Source organism: Molossus molossus, unplaced genomic scaffold (assembly GCF_014108415.1).
Source record: "Molossus molossus isolate mMolMol1 unplaced genomic scaffold, mMolMol1.p scaffold_m16_p_9, whole genome shotgun sequence".
In the NCBI taxonomy this organism is placed as follows: Eukaryota; Metazoa; Chordata; class Mammalia; order Chiroptera; family Molossidae; genus Molossus; species Molossus molossus.
This window is the reverse complement of record NW_023425403.1, coordinates 21,284,103-21,307,086: the sequence shown is the minus strand read 5'-3', so window position 1 is coordinate 21,307,086 and position 22,984 is coordinate 21,284,103. Positions and strand designations below refer to the sequence as shown.

At 41.8% G+C, this 22,984-nt stretch overlaps 1 pseudogene; it reads left to right on the top strand.

Moving 5' to 3' along the window:
* The first annotated feature begins 5,246 nt into the window (after positions 1–5,246).
* LOC118623035 lies at positions 5,247–14,367 on the top strand (annotated as a pseudogene).
* Positions 14,368–22,984: the final 8,617 nt, after the last annotated feature.

Here is a 22,984-nt window from a genome sequence, read left to right as displayed (position 1 = left end):
GAGAGAGAGAGGAGAGATGGGGTTGGAGGGGATGGAAGGAAGGAAGGAAAGGAGGGAGGGAGGGAGGGAGTCCTTAGGCATTTCTCATCTTGCACCTCTAGCATGCACTGACCAGAAGCATGTGGGACACTCCACAGTGCTCACCAACAACAAGTTTCAGTGGGACTTCTGTGGACTCCTCCACCTGATAAACTAGAGGGTCACTTCCCAGTGCACCACACCCAGAGATGGCTTTCCAGCAAGTTCCATGGTATGAAACCTCCTTGGAAATACCTTGCCCAGGAACACCAGAGGATTCCCCACAAAGAGCCTTCCCTAGTGCTGTAGAGGACAGCTTCTCTAAAACGTCTGCCAGCATGGCATCTGAGAATGTCCTTCTGCCATCCAGTGGGTCACACTCACACAGCACAGCCTCCAATGACGTCTGAGTCTCATTCTGGGGGACAGAGAGTGTTTCAAATTGTTTTCTTTCCTAGGATGCTCTGAGTCAGCCCTGAGGCGGTGACTGTTCCCTATACGTGCTATTCCTGCAATTCTTAGAGTTATTTTTATCCCGTAATGGGAAATCTCTTGTTATAATTAATAATTCTTATACTAAACTTTCCCTGTTTTAACTACTGTGTAGTTTCTGTCCCCTGATGGGATCAAGACTGATACAGTTCAAATGCTGGGCTTTGATGATTTGTTTGGTCCTGCCCTTGAACTTGAGCACAGTGCTGCACTATTTGCCAAAGGAAAACAAGATACTAGTAATCCCTGGCATGCAGTGGCACCACAATTAATCCTGGGATTGCCTGTGGTCAATTGTGGTGAAGTGTTGGCTGAAGCAAGGGCCTTGAAGCCCAAGTGGCCACTGCACCTGACGGTATGGAGTGTTGCAGGACTGGTGACTACCCTCACTGCGGTGTGAGATGGATTGTAACTCCCGAGTGGACTGCAGTGCTCATATAAGTCACTCAGCCAGAAAGTGACCAGGAAGTCCCTAACCTTTGAAATGGCAAGGATGCTATGTCCTGTGCATGCTGTCTGCAAGTCCCTTCAATTTCTCAGGCACCCCCTCCCATTTACAGTCCATAACCACAGCAACCCATGTTCCTGCGGCTCAGAAGGGACCTTGTGGTAAGGGAGGGGAGCAATACTAAGTTAAGTGTGAGAATACAGCACTTTAAAGTGACATTCTTCTCCAAACAGGACATACAAATGGCCAAAAGGCTTATGAAGAAATGCTCAACATCACTAATCATCAGAGAGATGCAAATTAAAACAACAACGAGGTATCACCTCACACCTGTCAGAATGGCCACCATCAACAAATCATCAAACAACAAGTGTTGGCGAGGGTGTGGAGAAAAGGGGACTCTAGTACACTGCTGGTGGGAATGCAGACTGGTGCAGCCGCTATGGAAAACAATATGGTGCTACCTCAAAAAATTAAAAATTGAACTTCCATTTGACCCAGTGACCCCACTGCTGGAAATATACCCTAAGAAGCCTGAAACACCAATCAGGAAGAATATATGTACCCCATGTTCATAGCAGCACTATTTACAATAGCTAAGATCTGGAAACAGCCCAAATGTCCACCAGTAGACGAATGGATAAAAAAGCGGTGGTACATATACACCATGGAGTACTATGCAGCGGTAAGAAAGAAAGATCTCTTATCCTTTGAGACAACATGGAGGGACCTGGAAAGTATTATCCTAAGTGAAAGAAGCCAAGCAGAAAAAGACAAATACCACATGATCTCACTTATATACGGAATATAATGAACATAACAGTCTGAGGAATACAGTAGACCCAGAAACATGGAAGTAGGGCACAGACTGACATCCCTCAGAAGAGGGGGTGGGGGGGTGGGAAGAGATAAACCACAGAACGTATATGCATGTATGCATGACCAATGGACATGGACAACTAAGCCGGGGACGGAGAGGAGGTGGGGTGGGGTGGGGGGTGCCAATGGGGTAAAAAGGTAAAATATCTGTAACAAAAAAATAAATAAAAAATTCATAAAAAAAAAGAAAGAATAAATCAAAAAATAAATAAATAAAGTGACATTCTTCAGTTACGATATAGTTCCATTCAATTAGCATATATAAAAACTTGTTTTTCTGAAATTTCCACAAATGCACTATATAGATACATATACATATACATAGTACATTTATTTTTATTTTTATTTTTTACCAAAATATTGACAAAGAAATTATTTGCCACTGGATAACTGATTCTGACTTTAGAAGAAAGGAAATAAGTATCATCATATGTTCAAAACACCTATTCCCCCCCGCCATGTTTATCTTAAATTTGATTTAAATTGTGTATTAAAATTTGTTATTCAATTTTTTTATCCTCGCCTGAGGGCATTTTTCCATTTTTTGTTCATAGAGTGGGAGGGAGAGAGAGAGAAACATCGATGTGAAAGGGACACATCGAGGGGTTGCCACCTGCACGACCCAGCCAGGGCCGGGGACAAACCGCAACCAAGGTACATGCCCTTAGTGGGAACTGAACCCGGGTCTCTCCAGACCGCAGGCCGACGCTCCAATAACTGAGCCAAACTGGCCAGGGCTTATTCAATTTTTTATTGAATCTATTGAGGCAACATTGGTTAATAAAATTATATAGGTTTCAGGTATATAATTCTACAATACATCATCTGTATATTATATTGTATGTTTACCACCCCAAGTAAAGTATCCTTCCATCACCATTTATCCCCACTTCACCCTCTTCTATCTCTCCCCACCCCCTCCCTTCCCTCTGGCAATCATCATACTATTGACTGTGCCCGAGAGTCTTCCTTTTTTTTCCTTTGCTTAATCCCTTCACCCTTCTCACCCAGCCCACCACCTCTCCCCTCTGACAGCTGTCAGTCGGTTCTCCGCGTGCATGAGTCTGTTTCCACTTTGTTAGGTTTTGTTGACTCAATTCCATGTATGAGTGAAATCATACGGTACTTTGTCTTCCTCTGACTAGATTATTTCACTTAGCATAATACTCTCCAGGTCCATCTTTAAATTCAAGGAATGAGCTGCCCCATAAAATGCCTCACAGGGCAAAAGGAGTCAGAGATTGTAAAATCTAAACTATGGTTAAAGCTGCTCTTTGTATGGCAATAGTTACCCCCACAACTTTTAGATGTTAGGTTCTTGAAAAATAGTATATGGTTAAAGTTAAACTTTTTTTTCTTAATGTTGCCTCTTGCTTTTCCCCAATATAACAGTTTATACTAGTATTTTATAATAATATAGATGGGAAGAATAAATATCAAAGTGGGTCAATGGCTTGCTAAAGGTCATCTAACTAGAGAGTGTTGTTCTGGATATTTCCATGGCTCTCCAAATTCATTCTTCATCCTTGCCCACTTTTCTGCGCGTCCTGGGCAGCTGAGCTTCATGGATCCTATAAATTCATTTCCTTTGTTCTCTTGCTTCCAGTTGTGTTGAATCAATGGGAGTCGAAACGAAAAAATTACAGGGCAGGGGAAGAAGGGGCTTATTCCCAGGCTTCCTTCCCTCCATCCCATAGGTTGACACTAGCTGTTTTCCTCTACTGAAACTCACAAATGAAGACCCCAACTTCCTGTCATAAAGCATTTTCCTATGGTTACAGCTCATACTATAGCTGCCTCTGGTTTCTCAAAACCATTCTCTTTCCTTCCTCCTTCCTATGTAGTAGTGGTAACAGCTCTATACTATTGCTAGTATAGTATTGCTCAGGATACTTTACCATCTCTTACTAGTGTATGTCAACCATCCCTGTGACTGCCAGGACCCTCAAAGAAATAGAAGTAGAATGGGATTTGAATTCAGGAGGTTTAATGGTTCTTAGACCACAGCTCTTTCTGCTGGACCACACTGTATCCACATGCATCCTATGTTCTAGTTGCCACATGCATGCCATATGCTCCTTGCGCATGCCTTCATCCATAGTAATTCCCTTGTGCATCCTCTGTTCACTTCTTCTACTTATCCCGACTATATACAACTTCTAAGACGGTACCCAATTTCCATCTTCGATATAAGGTTTCCTTTGACCCTTCATCCTTCATGGGCCTGTCTTTACTGACAATCAGTCAATATGATGACAATACTTAGTTTGACATTTAGTTATATATTATCTCAAAATGTTTCTATTCATTCACATATGTGAATCTCATTCCCCAGCTACATTGTAATGTACATAAATATATATTTTAAATAAATGTTCTATTATCCTCAATTTGTCAAGCAAATTGAAAACTATGTTGGATGTAATAAAAAAAATACAGATTGGGAGTCTCACGTCTGGAACAGCGACGTGCGGAGTACATGTACCAGTTTCCTAGTGAAACAATCATAGCTGATAAAAAATAGTTTCAACAAACATTTAAAGTCTTTAGAAATTACTCTAAGGGTACACAGCAACATTTACCTGGGGAACTTTACTTTAAGAGTCTACCAAATCTCAGTAAAAACTGCAAGAACTGGAGGCCCTGCACTGCCCCACCCGCCCTGTGTGCCAGCTCGCCTGACAGAGCCGAAAACCAGCCAAGTGCAGCCAAAAAGACAAAACTCCTTTTCCCTCAGTTTCCAATAAAAAGATATAGTATCTCACTAGGAGAAACATTTCTTTTTCTTAAATGTTTTTTTCCTTGATTGATTTTAGAAAGAGAAAGTGAGAGGGAGAGAGAGATAGAAACATTAATGATGAGAGAACATTGATTGGCCGCCTCCTGCATGCCCCCCACTGGGGATCAGGCCCACAACCTGGGCACGTGTCCTGACCGGGAATCGAACTGGTGACCTTTTGGTGCATGGGTCAATGCTCAACCACAGAGCTACACCGGCCAGACTGGGAGGAACATTTCTAATCACCTCCAACTCCAAGTTTGAGAGGCTAAATTCCTAGTCAGTGCAGCCAAGAGGCCAAGGACAGGGGGCAGGGAGGGGGGACTCCCTCCCCCCACGCAGCCCTCACTCCCACTCACAGACTTGGCAGGCCAAGAACACTGGGTCCTCAATCACCCTCAGCCCAGCTCATCCATAGAGCACAAGCCAGAAAAGAAGACCGGAGGATAGTGCCCTACCAGCACCCTGCTCATGATGTGGGTGGCACAGCACTGTTCCTGCTCCCAGCTCTAGACCAATGACTTAGAGAATTTTCTCAGGGACATAGGCAGCCAACAAGAACAGAGAAGCCAGAAGCCATCCTCAAATTAGCTGACACTATTTAAAGCAGAGTGAGGGGAGTTCAAGCCTATGGGTCTCAAAAACAGTGACTATTTGGGTAATAAGCAATTAAAAGAAGGTTTACATTTCTACAGGAGCAACAAACCTGTAGGTCAGGTCGTTTACCACAGAGCACTTGAGAAAGACATAGGTAAGAAGAGTGGCCTTGGGGACAAAACAAACTCAAGTCTGGCCTCAAAAAATACCCTATTGCACATTTAATTGGATCAGATGGTAGAGCCAGTCAAGCCCTAGGACACTGACTGAAACAGTAAAGTATCAGCTATAAATTAGTGGAGCCTAACAGCTGGGTGTGACACCAACCAAAATAGATAGATTAACAGAGAAATCAGGAAAGCAGAAAGGTAAAGAGAGCCCTGATAAAAGCCACTGTCATCCAGGACGAGTGTGCCCATGCCCAAGGATGAGCCTCTCTTACGGGCAATATCAGAGGCTTCACCCTATGAGGAAAACAGATACCACGAAAAGAGTCTAGCCAAGTCACATAACAAATGAGCTAACAAGAACAAAACCACATTCACCCTGGCCAGTTGAGCTCAGCAATTAGAGCATCAGCCTGCAGACCAAAGAGTCATGGGTTCGATTTCAGGCAAGAGCACGTACCTCAGTAGCAGTTTAGTCCCCAACGCTGGTAGGGGTCATGTGGGAGGCAACTAGCCGATGAGTCTCTCACAACTTTTTTTTCTCTCTCTCCCCCTCCTACTCTATCTTAAGATAAATGGGAAAATATCCTTGGGTAAGGATTAAAAAAAAACCAAGCTCCAAAAATGGAAGAAAAATCAGTGTCCAGATGTCACACCATGTTAATAAAAATGTCCAATTCTAAACAACAAAAAATTATGAGATATGCAAAGAAACAGGAAAGTGTGACCCACAAACAGAAAAGAGGCAAACAACACAAATTGCCTGTGAGGGCCCTAGATGTCAGATTGAACAGATTTAAAGTAACCATTATAAATATGTTCAAAGAACTAAAGAAAACCATGCTTAAAGAAGTAATGAAAGCTGTATTATTAATACAATACATTATTAAATAGAGAATAACAGTAAAGAGATAGAAACTTTTTTTATCCTCACCCGAGGACATTTTTCCATTTTTTATTCAGAGTAGGAGGGAGGGAGAGAGAGAGAGAGAGAGAGAGAGAGAGAGAGAGAGAGAGAGACATCGACGTGAAAGGGACACATTGAGTGGCTGCCACCCACACGACCAACCAGGGCCAAGAACAAACTGCAACCGAGGTACGTGCCCTTAGCAGGAACTGAACCTGGGTCTCTCTGGACTGCAGGTCAATGCTCTAACCGCTGAGCCAAACCGGCCAGGACAAAACATAGAAACTTTTTAAAAGAACCAGATAGATAACCTGGATTGAAAAATATAATAAAAAAAAATTTTTTTAATCACTAGAGCTCAACAGTATATTTGAACTAACAGAAGAAAGAATCGGCAAAGTTGAAGATAAATCAGTAGAAATAATCCAAAAAAAGAAAAAGAAACAAAGGAAACTAAGAGAGGTGCATAGATCTGTAATGCACCTTGAAGCACACCAACATGCACATAATGGGAGTACTGGGTGGGACAGAGGAAGGGACATGGAGAGGGAGAGGGAGGGAGAGAGAAAGACTGAGAGAAAATAAATGAATAAAACTTGTTTTGTGAGATCTGTCAGTATTTTCTTACACAGATTCTTCTCTTTCAAACTAAAATATATCTTTCTCATCTAGAAGCAAAATATTTATTTGTATCTTTTTTTTTTTTTTATGACTTATGTTTGAAAAATGTTTAACTCTTTACCCACATTTTATTTAAATGAGAACTTAGAAAACAAATTGACCTTAAAGGTACAGTAGGAGAATACAGAAACTATGGGGTTGAACTCATTTCTCATTCAGCATTTGGAAACACAGTTCCTAGTGAGCTTAAAATGGTCAATGAGAAGAATGCACCTTTAATTGGCTAATTAGAAATGCAGTCAGCATGCTTCACCCTCAAAATGAGAGAGAAGCATTTTAATTGCCCTGCTAGTCCCTGAGTGCACCTCAATTAACAGTATTGAGGACATTATTTCTGTGCTCGATTGGTCAGGCAGTCATCATGAAAGAGGCTACTAGCCTCAAAAAACAAATCCAAAACTTTCATAAGTAAAATGGAGTGTTCATGTCCAAGTACAGGAAAAAATATTGAAGTTGGGCACAGGTATATATTTCTAGTCACACTTGGTTTATGAAATTTTTGTTTGAATTAGGAACAAAAGTCATAGATTTTTGCGATTATACTTATTTCAAATATTCTGTTCCCTTTTATTCATAAAAAATTATCAAAAATTTTCCACATTTTAAATTCTATCCCTCAAACTTTTTCTAGCAAGGGCACAAAGATCTAAGTTAAAAAGTTAACACTAAATATAATCCCTATGTAAGGAATAATGGTATATATAAGGAAAAATAGTTCTAAGCTCTGTTAAAAGATTGCTCAACAACAATATATTATCTGACATTTCGTGGAGCTACAGTATCTTCAATCTTATCATTGGTCATTATTCCTGATTATAGTGTTAGATATTGAAAAACTGAAATTAGATGTAATTCATGACTTTTCCACAGTAAAGCTGCACTGTCAGAACGAACGGAACCTAAGAAGACCCACAACGTACTGTAATGAGAATATTTTAGGAACTGGCAACGGACAAAACAGAATTAAGCTCACAATTAAGTCCTTTGCTTTTTAAAATAAATGTAGTCATTCAACTCTTAGAATTACAGTTTTCTGATCGTAAGATGGACATAGAAATTCCTACTTTGCAGTGTTAAGTATTCAAACTAGGATAGTTGTCCATCAGTGAAGGTTTACTGTATTAGTTTCATAGACAGGTAGCATAGTTTGTATGCCTCACCTCCTCCAGCATTTTGGGATCACTGACCACCTTGCTCTTCCAAAAAAAAAAGATTCAAGATCCTGCCCTTTGTGATCACAAAAAACCCAGACCCATATCAAGTATTTCAAGTAATTCCCTAGTGGCAAGGGCTTCTGTTCCCTCTGTTTCTGCCTGTAGTCTGGTCTTCTAAGTGCCCCCTCTAAGCTTCCTCTTGACCACTTCCCTCTTCCTCACTTACTGTATTTAATGTCCTTTCCTGCTAGCTTTCACCTTACACAAAAGCATAAAATCTCCTTCTGCCACCAAACATTGACAATACTGTCGTGTGTTAATAAACATTCTTTCAAGTTTTAAGTTTTCAAGTATTAAGTTGTTATGTTTATGAATATATGCTCATATGTAAACACCATTAACTTCCAATCTCATAATCCTTATCTGAAAAATACTCTTGATTGTAATTGATCTTGGTGTAGTATTTACACTCAAAGACTCAACTGTAATAGATTAATTCTCAATGCCTGCTCTGTGGTTTTGATTGGAACCATTACCTCCTCCCCTTTTATAAAGAGGAAGAGAGAAACCATAAGACATAAGCCTAAGTCATAAAAATCCACTTTGTAGCAAAAATAATAACCCAGTCCATGGGTCCCTTCATTAGATGGACTACATTGATATTTATATGCAACAGATATTTATTGAGGACCTACTAAGTACTACGTCCTATGCTAAGTTTTAGGAATAATTGGTAAATAAAAGTCACGGTTCCTGCCCCCATACAGAAGTGAGTCCAGTGAACATCGTCATATAAAAACAGAGCTGGAAAGGACCTTAGAAATCATATCACAAGAACCTCTCACTTTACCAATGAAGCTCACAGAAATGAAATTACTTGCTAAAGGCCACACAAGGTGATGGTTAACCCCAGACTTCATTATGTAGGACTTAATCTCATCTTCTATGTTGTATAATTGTGTTTCTATGACCTCCAAGTTGCACAAAGTGATCTCCCTAGGACTTGTTCAGGCACTTACATTAGACATGAGCCAAAAAGCCTACAGCAGTAGCACAAGTAGTTTCAACAACAATGACATGTATTGAGTGTTTGCTACATTCTGAGCACTTTCAATGCCTTAACTCATTCACTCATCCCAACTCTTCAGGCTAGATATTATTATTATTTTCGCATACATGCTGGAAAACTGAGGTTCTGAGAGGTAAAGTAACTTGTCAGGGTGCCTCAAAGACAGCAGTTCCCAGAGTATGCACTCAAACCTACCCAGGTCTTTCTTATGACAAAATTAACGTTCTAATGGTTGAGTAGTTTTAAAGTGAACAATCATAATCCCCTAGAGAGCAACCATGACTGAGAAATTTAGGTGGTTAATTAGATGTACTTACAAGTCTGACTATCATTAAACTTAGATAGAGACTTTTATACTAAGACAGCAAAATACACTTAATTTTAAGAGATGCTTGCCCTTATTTATAGTGCCTCCGTGGGCAACTGTTCGTAAATTTTTTTAAAACATTTCATTCCTTAGTTTAACTAAGAAAAATAATGACCGGTTCAGGGTTTTGGATTCACAAAATTCTTTTTTTTTTTTTCTTTTTTTTCATCCTCACCCGAGGACATTTTTCCATTTTTTGTACAGATAGAGTAGGAGGGAGAGAGAGGAAGAGAGAGAGAGAGAAACATCGATGTGAAAGGGACACATCGAGTGGCTGCCACCCACACTACCAACCAGGTCCGGGGACAAACTGCAACCGAGGTACATGCCCTTAGTGGGAACCGAACCCGGGTCTCTCAGGACCACAGGCCAACACTCTAACCGCTGAGCCAAACTGGCCAGGGCTGGATTCACAAAATTCTTATAAAATATAATGTACTCTTACATTGCCATAAGTCTAGACAGACTTACTCTCAGACAGAGAAATCAAGGCTTATAAGTTCTTCTACATCTTGAACCTATCCTCTGTCTTCCATATTTAGGCATGTCCCTGATCCTGTTAAATTTCTCCTGTGATGCACCTGTCCATCTTTTCCCTTCCCACTGCCAAGACTATTGTGATGATGTGCAAACTGGTCTTCTTTCTCCATTTCATTCCCTCTCCAAATGATGTTATATTCTGTTGCTATAGTTCTAAACACATAGTATTTGCTGATAGTATTTGAAAGTGCCCACATTAACTAATACCTAAATGTCATATTCTTAGTGTCAAATCCACAGTCCTCAAATCTCTGGCATATCTTCTAACTATTACTCACCTAAATACATGTCAGCCCAAGAGGACACTTTCCCACTTTATGCCTTTAATTATGCTTTCTATTCACCTACAATGGCCTTGTCCACCACTCTTTCTACACATCAAAGTCCCACTAGCCCTTTGAAGCCCAGGTCAAATACTTTGCCTGACACGAGTCTTCCATCAGTGTTCTAGCTGGCAGTTGTTTTAAATTCTAAAATCCTATTACATTTTCTCCTTCTCTTCTGGCAGCTTTTGATGTTTTACTTTGCATTGTAGCTCTCTGTGTTACTTTTGCTTTTGTACACCCGATTTGGGTCTCAGTACAGCTGACACACCCCAACACCATTGTTGTAGGAAGTGCTCAATAATTGTGTGCTTAACATCTATTATTTTGGTTAAGTGGGTATATAGGAGTCCAGAACAGGCCTCCCCAAAACTTGCCACTTTGGCATGTGAGTTGTTTTTAGCTGAAGGCATTTAAGACCCTGCAGGCCCACAGGAAACTTTTACCTCTCCCGTAATAAGAGTTATCACCAGAAATAACCTTCTACGACCGATCTATAGGGCAGCACAAACAACTAATTACTGAACATCTGCTCTCCTTTTTGTCCTGAATAACCTCCCTCCCCTCTGAAGCCCCAAGGTACCTTACCTCATCCTTAGCTCAGAGTGTCATATATACCTCGTTTTAGCTGTCTTTGAACCTCTCATGTATGTGGGGGGTCTCTGACTTTCTCATGTATTTGGGGTTACCCTGCATACTAATGTAATTAAATTTGGTTATTTTCTCTGGTTAATGTCCCGTGTGGATTTAATCATTAGACCAGCCAAGAGAACTTTGAGTAAAGGAAAGTTTCTTCTTCCTCCACATGGGAAAACGTCACCACTATCACCACCTCTAACCACCACTATGGTTGCTCCACTCAGACTGGGGACTCTGCCTAAGAATTTGATCCAGAACATGTTTTTATAAAATTCAAATTTATAGCTTCTGGCAGTTCTTTAAATCACTAAAGTTATCTCAAGGTTAATAATCAATTTAGTTAAATTTAGCATAGCACATTAGTGAGTTTTTAGATATGCAAATGATGGCTATTACTGAAAGAATCTTTACCTAAGGCTGATCTTTAATGGATCTCAGGTACTCAAAGCATTTCTGTCTTATCTTTTACTGTTTTGAGGTCCAGCAGAGTAAAATTTTTTCAGACATCTAAGGTCTTTGATTTCTGAATTTTCTCTATTCCCTTTGATATCTCCTTCCAAACCAGCCAATCTTTCCTGCGATCATCTCTTTCTTACAATATCTTGCTAATGGCAGCAAATAACAACCAATGCACATTCCTAAGATACTGCTTTTCTATTTTTTTAAATCCTCACCAGAGGATATGTTTATATTGATTTTTTTGAGAGAGGGGGAAGAAGAGAGAGAGAAAAACATTGATGTAAGAGAGAAACATGGATAGGTTGCTTCCTGTAGGCACCCTTACCTGGGATTGAACCCTATACATTTTGGTGTAAGAGATGACACTCCAACCAACTGAACCACCCGGCCAGGGCCTAAGATAATGTTTTTCAACCTCACACCCTGGATCTAGAGGCTCAGTAAGCATAAGATTTGACTTTAAGTGTTCTCAGGCTAATGGTTATACCAGAAACATTGGCACTGCATAAGTTTCTGCTTGTGATCAATTTTCTCACCACCCAATGTCACACATACAGGTATTCATTACAACAGCACTCACCACTTAAGTGATATTGGAATTAATGAGACAGCTAGAAAAATTCTTTGGCAAGTGGAATGGGGAAACTGAGACAGATAGTTAAATGGAGGAACAAATTACAGTCAGCTAATAAAGCACAAGGTCTCATCTTCCCTAACCAAGGACACTTAATAGCAAATGGTTTACACATTCCAGACCAGCTGGGGGGCAGAACTGCCTGGGTCCGGGCCCCTCTTCGTGACATTCTTTGAAGGTGAAAGTCACAAGAGAATGACCCTGACCCCTCTATATGCTCATTTTTGATGAATCAGCATATTAAACAACATACCCAGAAAGCTGATGAATATTCTATTGAGATCTTCCTAACACCTCCCTTAAAATTCCCCCCTTTAGAAAACAGATAAGGGCCCCCAGTGCAAGCAGAGAGCACCATCCAGGAGCAAGCCGGCTGGGTGGCTGGGTTGTGAGTGGCAAGGCACCTGGGCAGTGTCCGGCCCCAGTACTTAGCACTGAGCCAGCCTGAACAGACATGCATGCGAGGGCACTTGGGGTAGCCCTAGCTTCAGCGGGACCCAAAGGTGCTGGCTGACTGACAAAGTCCTAGGATCCCAGTGTGAGACAGGCCAACTGCAGAAGTCACTGCTCAGGAGATTCAAGTCCCATTGAAAACTGGGTTTCTGCATGATGGCCAGGCCATAGTGAACTTGAACACCTGCTAGGGCAGTCACAGGGAGTTTGGAAATAATTTTTTAAACATTGACCCAGTAGCCATGGCCTACATTCTGAAGGCTACTGCTCAGGCACACCTGATGACTCTTGGCCAAGACTTGGCATCTACGCTAAAGAATGGGCACTGCTTTGCAGAGCAGGGCCCTCTTAGAAGTTCATATTCTTTTCCTCCTATTCTCCCTCATATTCATATGCTCCCTCATATTATTTCCCCAAGTGAAAGCTTGGGACCCCACTACGAGGATCAAGTTGTATGTGGTTTTAAGAAACTCTCAGTAAAGGGGGTGTGTGCTCCCACCCCTCCACCCACACCCATGAAAAACTGCCTGTCCCCTCTCCCCTGTGTGGGGCTCTGTGAGCTGGACTCCAGGCCCCTTTCCTAGCTACCCACCTCGAAAGCCTCTCTGGACTACACGGGCTGAGAGGTGCAGTTTTTCACCTGCTCCGACACAGACTTGCTTTTGGAAGACTGCACACCTTCTGAGTTCAAGTACAACGTTCCTGGCAGGTGGAGCTTTCATAAGTGTGAATAGATCAGCTACACCTATTTCAACACCCCAGCTCTTTCTGTCGAGGATCTCAGCTAAGCACCTGACTGAAACACAGGTGGACAGCATTCAGACCCTCCTCTGCCTCAAACCCACAGAAGATTAAGGTCTCATTCAGGACCAGCTGGATCCTTTAACAAGCCAGCCATAAAGATATCCAGGTACTACACAGAGCTTCTCCAAACTCCAATGAAGACAAACCTGAGGCCCTCCCCAGGTTCCCCATATCTCCTAGGCCGTGAAGCCAGATTACAGAAGGAGGTCGAAAGAGGTTACTTCCAGCATCTACACTGATGAAGACAGGCCTCCCAAAGTAGCGCCAAGAGAACCTTTGTCACAGAGTAACTCCTGCACACCAAGTCCTAAAAGCCTTCCATCTTACCTCAGGGGATCATGCCCCCCACACAGAGCTTTGCCCCTGAACCCAAGTATGTCAGCAGCAAAGCTCTGCAAAGACAGAACAGCGAAGGATGTGCCAGTAGGGTTCCCTACAGTCTGCCTGTTACTGAAAATGGGGAGAAGGTTAGTTCAACACACTGTTACCTACTACCTGAGAGACCGCTGTACCTGGACAAATATGAAAAAACTTTTAGGGAAGTAGAAGAAGCAAACGTAAGCACCCAAATGCAGCCATTCCCTGCTGACTGCAGTGTGGGTTCAGCCACAGAAAAGCTTAACTCAGCCCTGGCCGGTTTGGCTCAGCGGTTAGAGCGTCGGCCTGCGGTCCGGAGAGACCCGGGTTCGGTTCCCGCTAAGGGCACGTATTTCAGTTGCAGTTTGTCCCCGGCCCTGGTTGGTCGTGCGGGTGGCAGCCACTCGATGTGTCCCTTCACGTCGATGTTTCTCTCTCTCTCTCCCTTCCTCTCTCTCCCTCCCTCTCTATCTGTACAAAAAATGGAAAAAATATCCTCAGGTGAGGATAAAAAAGAAAAGAAAAGCTTAACTCAGAAACCAGAGTGGATCTGAATGGCCACATGAAGCTAAACACTTGTCCTGTGTAGTTTCTCTGTAGACTCTGGGGTCACGGTTCAGCATAGGTTCAATGGGATCAAAAGGTTCTCAAGCAATTTTCCGGTTTGACTGAGGTTCATGGGAAAATGTTTCAGGTTGTAGAATAAATTGTTGAACTCTGTAAAGAGAAAGGTGAGAGAGGTTGAGAGGGGGTGATATGCTGAGAATCCTGAATTTTTTTTAGCCTTGAAGAAAAGTCTATCCAAGTCTATAAAGATGATGCAGAGAGGACAGGATGGGGAAATTTTATGTACCTATATATAAACTCATGGTATTGCCATAGACCATGGTAGCAGGTTGACCAGTTAGTTACTGGCTTAGAGTAATATGCATTCAGAATGATAAAAACTCACGCTGGAGAAAAGTGAGCAAACAGAGAAAAAACAGTATTTAGATCAGAATCATAAAAAAATTATTTTTAGTTAGCAAGTTTGAAGATTTCTGGCTCTTCGGTCTGTTATATGTCATTTATTTTTGCAAGCAGTCTTTTCCATGGGGGACTGGGTGTGTGTTCTTACTGTGGCTGTACCTACCTCGTTTAAAAGTTGTCCCAAGACCTAAATACTTACAGCTTTTACTTCCCGTTTCACTGAGGGCAGGACTAGCAGTTTATTTGGCAAACATATTTTTACTTGTACATGTCTCAAATCTTGAAAAATGAGAAAATAATAAGAAATGTTTCTTCCAATTGCTGCTGTTACACCCACTGAAACGGCCCATTGTCAGCACGGGCCTTACAGAGTGGGACACGGTGGACTCGAAAAGCAAATTGTTCATCGGTGTTTAAATGGCACTTTTAAGCAATAATAAAACACTCATCTATCCAATTGAGAGTTATTGTGTGGGTATGTGTGTTTTGGGGTTTGTTTTTACACCATTAATAAACAACTACAACACAAGCTGGCCTTGTGTTACTGGTTCCTACTCAGTATTTCCTGGGGGTGGGTTGCTTTTTAAGTAAAACACTTCAGACCAAGAGCACAAGAAGTCTTAATACCAGAGGTCACATCAGCATCATTTTACTTTTAAATCTTACATCAGGCTGCTTCACTTCGATTCACCGAGACCCACAGCTCGTGTTCCTCTGTCACAGCTTCGATGTGCTTGTCTTGCATAGTTAGGCACAAAAGAGAAGGTGCTCACTAACAGAGGTACATTACTGCAATGTCCTCATAACATAACAGTTAAACAAGCTGTTTACAGTTTAAACCGTTGAGTTATTACTTGAACTATTTAAAGCTTATATTTTAGTCTGAACTAAATGAAAGTTAAAACATGCTTTAGAAAAATACACTGATTTCTGCATTATGTGTACAGTATTGAACAGGGGACTTAATTCACTTTTGGTACATTGTTTTGAATACTGTCTTTTCATTTCAATACAGTTATAATACTTTTAGAAAATAAAGGAAACAGATAAAAACCCTTAAGACAAGGTTACCCAGTACTTGCTTTCCCTAGAGCACACCCACTCCTTCCTTCCTTCCTTCCTTCCTTCCTTCCTTCCTTCCTTCCTTCCTTCCTTCCTTCCTTCCTTCCTTCCTCAGGCTTTTATCTTTGTTTTCTTTCTCCTAAACTCTAAGGATTCTCACAAGACTTGCAACCAGGGGAGCAGTGGGCAGCAGCAGTTCATCCCATGCGAACCCCCTGAACCTGTCTCCAAAGGCCCTCCTTTTGCCCCTGTAACTTATTTCTTAAGGTCCACACAGCCCAGCTGGTTCACTTCTTCTGCTACTGTGACTTTCTTTCTAAGTGGCCAAGGCAGTCTTGCCTAGCCTTGACTCCTCTTCACATTTCCAAAGGGTCAAGGAAGCTGCACCTATGCTCGTTCCTGTTGCTATGATCTTGAATCTTCTATCCTAAGCCCTTCCTTTGTTTTACTGACCCAAGCTTTAATAAATGTACTGTCAAAATCACCTGGTTTCATAGTATGAAATCTTTCCAGCACAGAGTCAGGAACCCATACATTTCAGACTGTGCCAGGGCAGACCCACCTCAGTCCCAATCCCTTTCCAGTGACATTAGTATCTTGAAATCCACACTAGCTGCGCTGACCTATAAATTCCAAAATCTTATAGTAAAAGCTTATTTCTCACTCACATAAAATCCAATTTTGGCAGGAGAGAACTCCATTCCATATAATCATGCAGGGACTCAGACAGAGGCTCTACCACCTTCTACAAATGGCTGGCACAGCTTTTAAGGTTGCCCTGGATGTTACCATCCCCTGGAGTATGGGGGAAGGAACTGAGGAGAACTATACAGAAGATTTTATGGACCAGGCCTGGAAAGTATACATATGAAATTTTCTCTGTATAGTCTATCAACCAGAACCCTACCTGGCCATAGCTACTTGGCAGGCTTCAAGTGTCTTCATGAATCATAAGAAAGGGTTCATGGCACAAAATTTTCCAGTGACTACATCTTACCCAGGAATGTCACTGTGTCTTTGCACCAAAGCAATAAGCAAGCCCTTAATATTTTTTCTTCTCATTTTGCCACATTTAATCCATATTTCTCATTTCGTTAAAAATATCTCTGAAAAATTCAAGCTTCACAAAACTCGGAAAAATGCTGGAAAATTTCAAGTAATCAAATAGGATGTGATATGTATGGTGTGTGTGTGTGTGTGTGTGTGTGTGTGTGTGTGTGTAAAGAATAATAAGAAAAGGATGTAAATAAGCTTCTTTGAAAAACAAATCCAAATTATCGATTTGAAAGTGAACTAGTCCGGAATATGGAATTACATGCACCCTCAGTGTAATTGCTGTCAACAACCATGGGAATTGCTCTTCCCCAGAGACATGATCCAGCAGCAGTCTGAGCAAATGACTGCAGTAGTAGCATTTCTTCTCACCAAGGGGTAGTTGTACTTTCACATTATTTGCCAAATAACTAATGAATCATGAGAATTTGGGGGGAAATAGTAAGGGACAATTTTGAATCTTTTGCCTATAAAATAAGGTAATACATGCAAAGCATTAACACATGTGTTAAAATGAGTTCCTTGGACACAGAATCTGAGATGAAAACATTCGTTCAGGTTTACTGGGAAGTGATTTCATGAGAGATACACCTGTTAAGGAAGTGAGGAAGGCAGGAATGTGCCAAGGGAGAAGCTGGCCCACACTGTGAATGCAACTAATGCCTTGGCTGATCTTACATAGAAATTTGAAACTGGATGGCCGACAGATATGTCCTGAATAAGAGGCAAGGGGCCTGGATTTCTGTCATCTGGCAACCACCAATAATTTCTTTCTGGTCAACACTGATATGGGGCATTAACCTCGGTGAGGCAGTTTCTTGTGGCTCAGTACAACTTCCAGTAAGAGATAAGCTGTGTGCTTTCAACAGCTGATACCTCCAGCATCTGAAGGACGGGGATTTCAGTCCTGAAGAGGGGACCTGAGTAGAGTACCCAGTACCCATTACGCTATGCACCTTGTAGCCTCATCCACTTCTCCTTTGAGTAGGTCCACCCCACCTGGAAATACTTTCTCCAGCGTTCTGGTTGATCTTCTTTATTGGGAAAAACTATAATAGAAAGATTAGTGGGATAAACTCTGCTGCTGCTGCTGTTCTTGAGGCCATACCAATAGTCATCATCTCTCTCCTCCTCACCCTCAGCCAGCAGGACTGGTAGTCAGGCAGCTCTCATGTTGGAACAACCAGGCCTTCACTCCTGCAAGGTCTGAGAAACTGCTTATCGTACCGTTCTTTGGCCATGGTTATTATACTTGTTCACTTTCTATTAAAACCGAGAACAGGAGCTTCAAGGGACTATACAATGGATAATATGAATGCTGAACATATTCTTCTCTGCCACATTAGTTCAGAAGCAGCCTTGCCTTTTACTGATGGTAAGAATCCAGTTGGAAGACAGAAACACAGCTTCAATTTGAATAAGAGAAGTTTAATATAATTATCAAATAATTAGTGTAACAAATAATTGGTTTCTGCCCAGGGGTGCAGCTCAGTGGATTGAGTGTCATCCCATGTACCCAGAGATCACAAGTTTAGTTCCAGTCAGGGCACATGCCCAGGCTGCAGGCTCAATCCCCAGTAGGGGGCATGCAGGAGGCAGATGATGAATGTTTCTCTCTCATCAATGTTTCTCTCTCTTTCCTGCTCTCCCTTCCTCTCTATCTAAAAAAATCATTGAAAATACATTTTTAAAAATAATTGGTTTCTAAGGGCTAAAAAGAACTTGAAAGAATATAGAAATAGAAGTTGCCACTACCCCTAGGACTGAGGCAGAGCACCCAAAGAAGGGACAATTTAGGTAAATGATGACCCTACCCACAAGGCAGAGATTCAGAGAGAACGGGATGGGACAGAGATGTCCATTGGGCTGTAAGCGAAGACTGGCAAGCAGGAAATCTCTCACTAAGGTACCAACAACACTTACTGGGAAGCTGCCTGCAGGGGTTACTGTTGAATTCACCGAGGAAACAGATGGGAAACCAGGGGGATAAGTCACTTATGGGGAGAATTTTAGGCTGGGACATGCACAGGACTAACTAGAACTGTCCTGTTGAGCTCATTAGGATTGAGTGTCACTAGGTGTCCTGCAGGTAGACCTAGGCCACAGGTTAAGAGCAAGAAAAAAAATGGAAATTATACAGGAACCAGAAAGAGAAGACTTTCTCCTGTAGGGTCCCTCCAGCACCCTCTACTGACCAATGTAGCCAACCAGCAAAGGAGAAATATTTAGTATTCATCTCTGCCATCACAAGCAGGGTAATGAAGGGTACATTTGGAGCCAAGAAGCAATAAATTGATAACTGGAACAGTCAATTATTCTGCCAGCAGATGACTCCTATTCTTGTGTAAGGTCTCCTGGCATAAGGAACCCAACAAACAACAAATATAGTTTAAAGTCCAGTGGGAGCCCTGGCTGGTTTGGCTCAGGGGTTAGAGCATGAGCCTGTGGACCAGAGAGTCCTCGGTTTGGTTCCCCCTAAGGGCATGTACCTCGGTTGCAGTTTGTCCCTGGCCCCAGTTGGGGTCGTGGGGGTGGCAACCACTCGATGTGTCTCTTTCACATCGATGTTTCTCTCTCTTCCTCCCTCTTTCCCTCCCGTTCTATCTGAAGACAAAATGCAAAAATGTCCTCGAGTGAGGATAAAAAAATAAAAAATAAAATAAATAAATAAATAAAGTCCAGTGGGAATCTTACTGTGTGTCCCTTGGTGATAAGCATTGCCTTCTGAGAACCAAGACCTCTGGAACTATAGAGCATATAATTGTCAAAGTAGGAAATACTACAAATTTTCCAACTAATTCACTTATAAGCAAGGACACTCCCACTTTCACCCTTTGATTCCCTGACCCATGTATTCTACTTATTGAGGACACTGCACCAGGTAATGGTCTTTACTAGGGTATATAGTATATTCTCAAAATGGTGTCCCATGCTCTAAAGGGGTCATTTTCAAGCTGCTGGCACCTTGGCCTTGTTTCTAAGAGACCATTCTGCCACTCTATTTGGCCAGCAGCTTTTGGGTGGCACAGTAGGTGATATAGCTGGCAGACATCATGGTCTAAAGCCCACTTCCACACCTCATTTTCTATAGAGTTGGTTTCTTGCTAAGGCAATAGTATGTGGATCCCTGTCAGTGGATCAAACACCCAGTAAGACCCCGGATAATGGGGCCATCTGAAACTCTGCTGTCAGAGAAGGCAAGTGTATACCCAAAATATGTGTTAATCCCAATCAGGATGAATCACTGCCCCTTTCAGGATAGAAGTCCAAAGCAGTGAACTTCTCCCAAATGCCTGGTTAGCTTTCTTGAGGGAGGGTACTATATGAGAGGCATGTCTCTGTTGCTGGCAGGTTGGACATTTGGCAGCAGCATTAGCTAGGTCAGGTGCTGTGGCTGGGGGAACCATGCTGCTGGGCTTATACATAGCCTCCATCTCTGCCACAGTGGCCATTATTCATATGTCCAATTTGCTAGTACTAGGGAGGCCAACGACAGAGGCTGACTGATTTTAGATGAACAAGGCATTTTGTCTACCAGTTGTTCCATACCAGTTCTTTGATGCTCTGTGGCAAGCTAAACAAAAGTTTTCACACCTTATGACTACTGCAATGGATCCATTGACTTCCTTCTTGTCCTTTATCCTTCAATACCTTTTCCTTTGAGGGCCATGATCAGGTCATTTCCTCTTGCTTATTATAAGTCCATGTATACCTTGGGCCATCTCCTTCCACACAAAGTGGATGACTATATGGACAACCCAGAGTTTGCCCATCAGGAAGATTTTCCCTCATTGGTATCTATCAGGTTCACACCTAAGTGGGGTTGTTGAGTATCAGTCACTTCATTTTTAGCTCACATTGACACATCAAGCAGACTCAATAGTGAACCAAACTTGGTCTTTTCCATCGTTGGTGATTGATTCATTAGGAACATACCAAGTGACATAGGAGTTGAAGGAGAGACATTAGTATGGCAGTAGTGGATGGTATGTAATGGTCCAAACTATCCATGCAGCTACCTCACATCCACTGACCCTTCTCATGACCAATTCAGGATGGGCCACTTCTGCCATGTTATAATTGATTACTGTTAAGTCCACCAAAATTTATGACTTAATGGGTAAGACAACTTAGCTCATGAGGAGTACTTCTGCCCACATAGTCACTTATTGCCCATGGTCGGATACTCTGTCTCCACCAGATCCAAGCAGCATACAGGAGCTGCTTTCCGAATGGTATAATTCTGTGCTGCAGATGAAATGGTCTTCCTCTAGAACTGCATTGTCCAGTACAATGGCCACTGACCATGTGGCTATTTAAGTTCAAATTTAAATAAAATAAAATAATAGATTGATGATAGATGATATAGATAGATAGATAGATAGATAGATAGATAGATAGATAGATAGACAGACAGGTAGATAGATAAACACATGAAATAACACTAGTCACACTTCAAGTACTCAGTAGCTATATATGTGGCTAGTAGCTACTATATTGCACAGTGTAGGTAGAGAACATTTTGACAGCATAGGAATTCCTACTGCATAGTGCTAGTGCTGTTCTAGAACCCTAAGGTCTACATGGTGATTCGCCACTGGGGCTTCCTATAAACTTTATACAGTGCCCTTCCCACCACAGATAGCTTTGGTATTATAGAATCTGCTCGGTTTTATGGTCAAGGTGCCAAGGCTGTTCACTACACAGCCTAGACCTACTGCAGACTCTCTTGTACTCCAAACTGGCAGCTTCCTAAGTTTCTCATCAAAGAGATTTGAGCAGTATTCTCAAATATGGAATGTATTGGCTCCAGAAGACAAAGAGGCTTACAAACATTGTGCTTCTTTCTTTTTTTTAAATTTTGTTTTTCTTTATTGATTTTAGAGAGAGAGAAAGTGAGAGGGAGAGAGATAGAAACATCAATGAGAAAGAATATCAACTGGCTGCCTCCTGCATGCCCCCCACTGGGGATCTGGCCCACAACCAGGGCATGTGTCCTGACCAGGAATTGAACTGGCGACCTCTTAGTGCATGGGTCGATGCTCAACCACTGAGCCACACCAGCCGGACTGTGCTTCTTTCTTAACAGTGAGGAGTGTGAGATGCAATGTGTCTTTTATTTTAGATGAGATGTCCAAGTATGTCCCAAAACTCTGGACTCCTTCAAACTTCACTTAGGGCTCCTGAATTTTCATAGGCTTATCATCAACACTCCGGAGCACATGTGTCTTATCAAGTACTTGTCATTTCTTGCATCCCTGCTTCAATTGCCGTGCCATCAGTATGGTAACATATAGATGAATGTGATGTTCTACAAATGTCCTGATGATCCAGGGCCCTTTGGACTATATCATGACTGAAAGTAAAGAGTTAGCATTGACCTGGGAGAAGACCTTAACTAAATATATACCCTTCTCTGTCTCATGTGAATGCAAACAGCTTCCCAGCCTCCTTTTAAGAGGAATAAAAATAATACATTTGCTGGATAAATGGCCACACACCACATGCCAAAGACTGTGTTAAATGGCTAAAAAAAAAAAAAAAAAAAAAAAACTAAAACCCACATCCAGCAGAGCAGCTGCAACTGAAGTTATTACATGCTTGTTTGCAGTAGTTAACTGTCATTTAGTATGAACCATCTGGTTCCTCTAGGTGTCAGACTAGTAAACTAAAGGGGGATTTAACAGGGGCCACGACCCTTATATTCTTTAAGTATCTGAAGGAATTACATGAATCTTCTACACAGGATATGGTATTTATTTTGATTTACTATTTGGGCCAGAGATAGGGAATTTGGAGGAGGAGTCATATTTAGAGACTTCCAATTGGCTTTCCCTTCTATGAGATCTTTTACCCCACAGATTCATGGACCAATGTGAGTGTTCTGCCAACTGCCAAGTCTATTCTTTCCAATTAGATATTGGAGAATCAAGAAAATAACATTCATGCAAGCCCATGGACCAGGTGGACTCACAGGAAGCCAAGATTCCATTTATTGCCCATTGGGGGATCATGGAGGCACTTTGAGTCCCCATGTACTAATGAAAATCAGACTTTGTGTCCAACAGTCCTAAAAAAATCTGTGTATTTTCCTTTCCCCAATGCAAGTATCTTAGTAAATATCTGTAGGTCC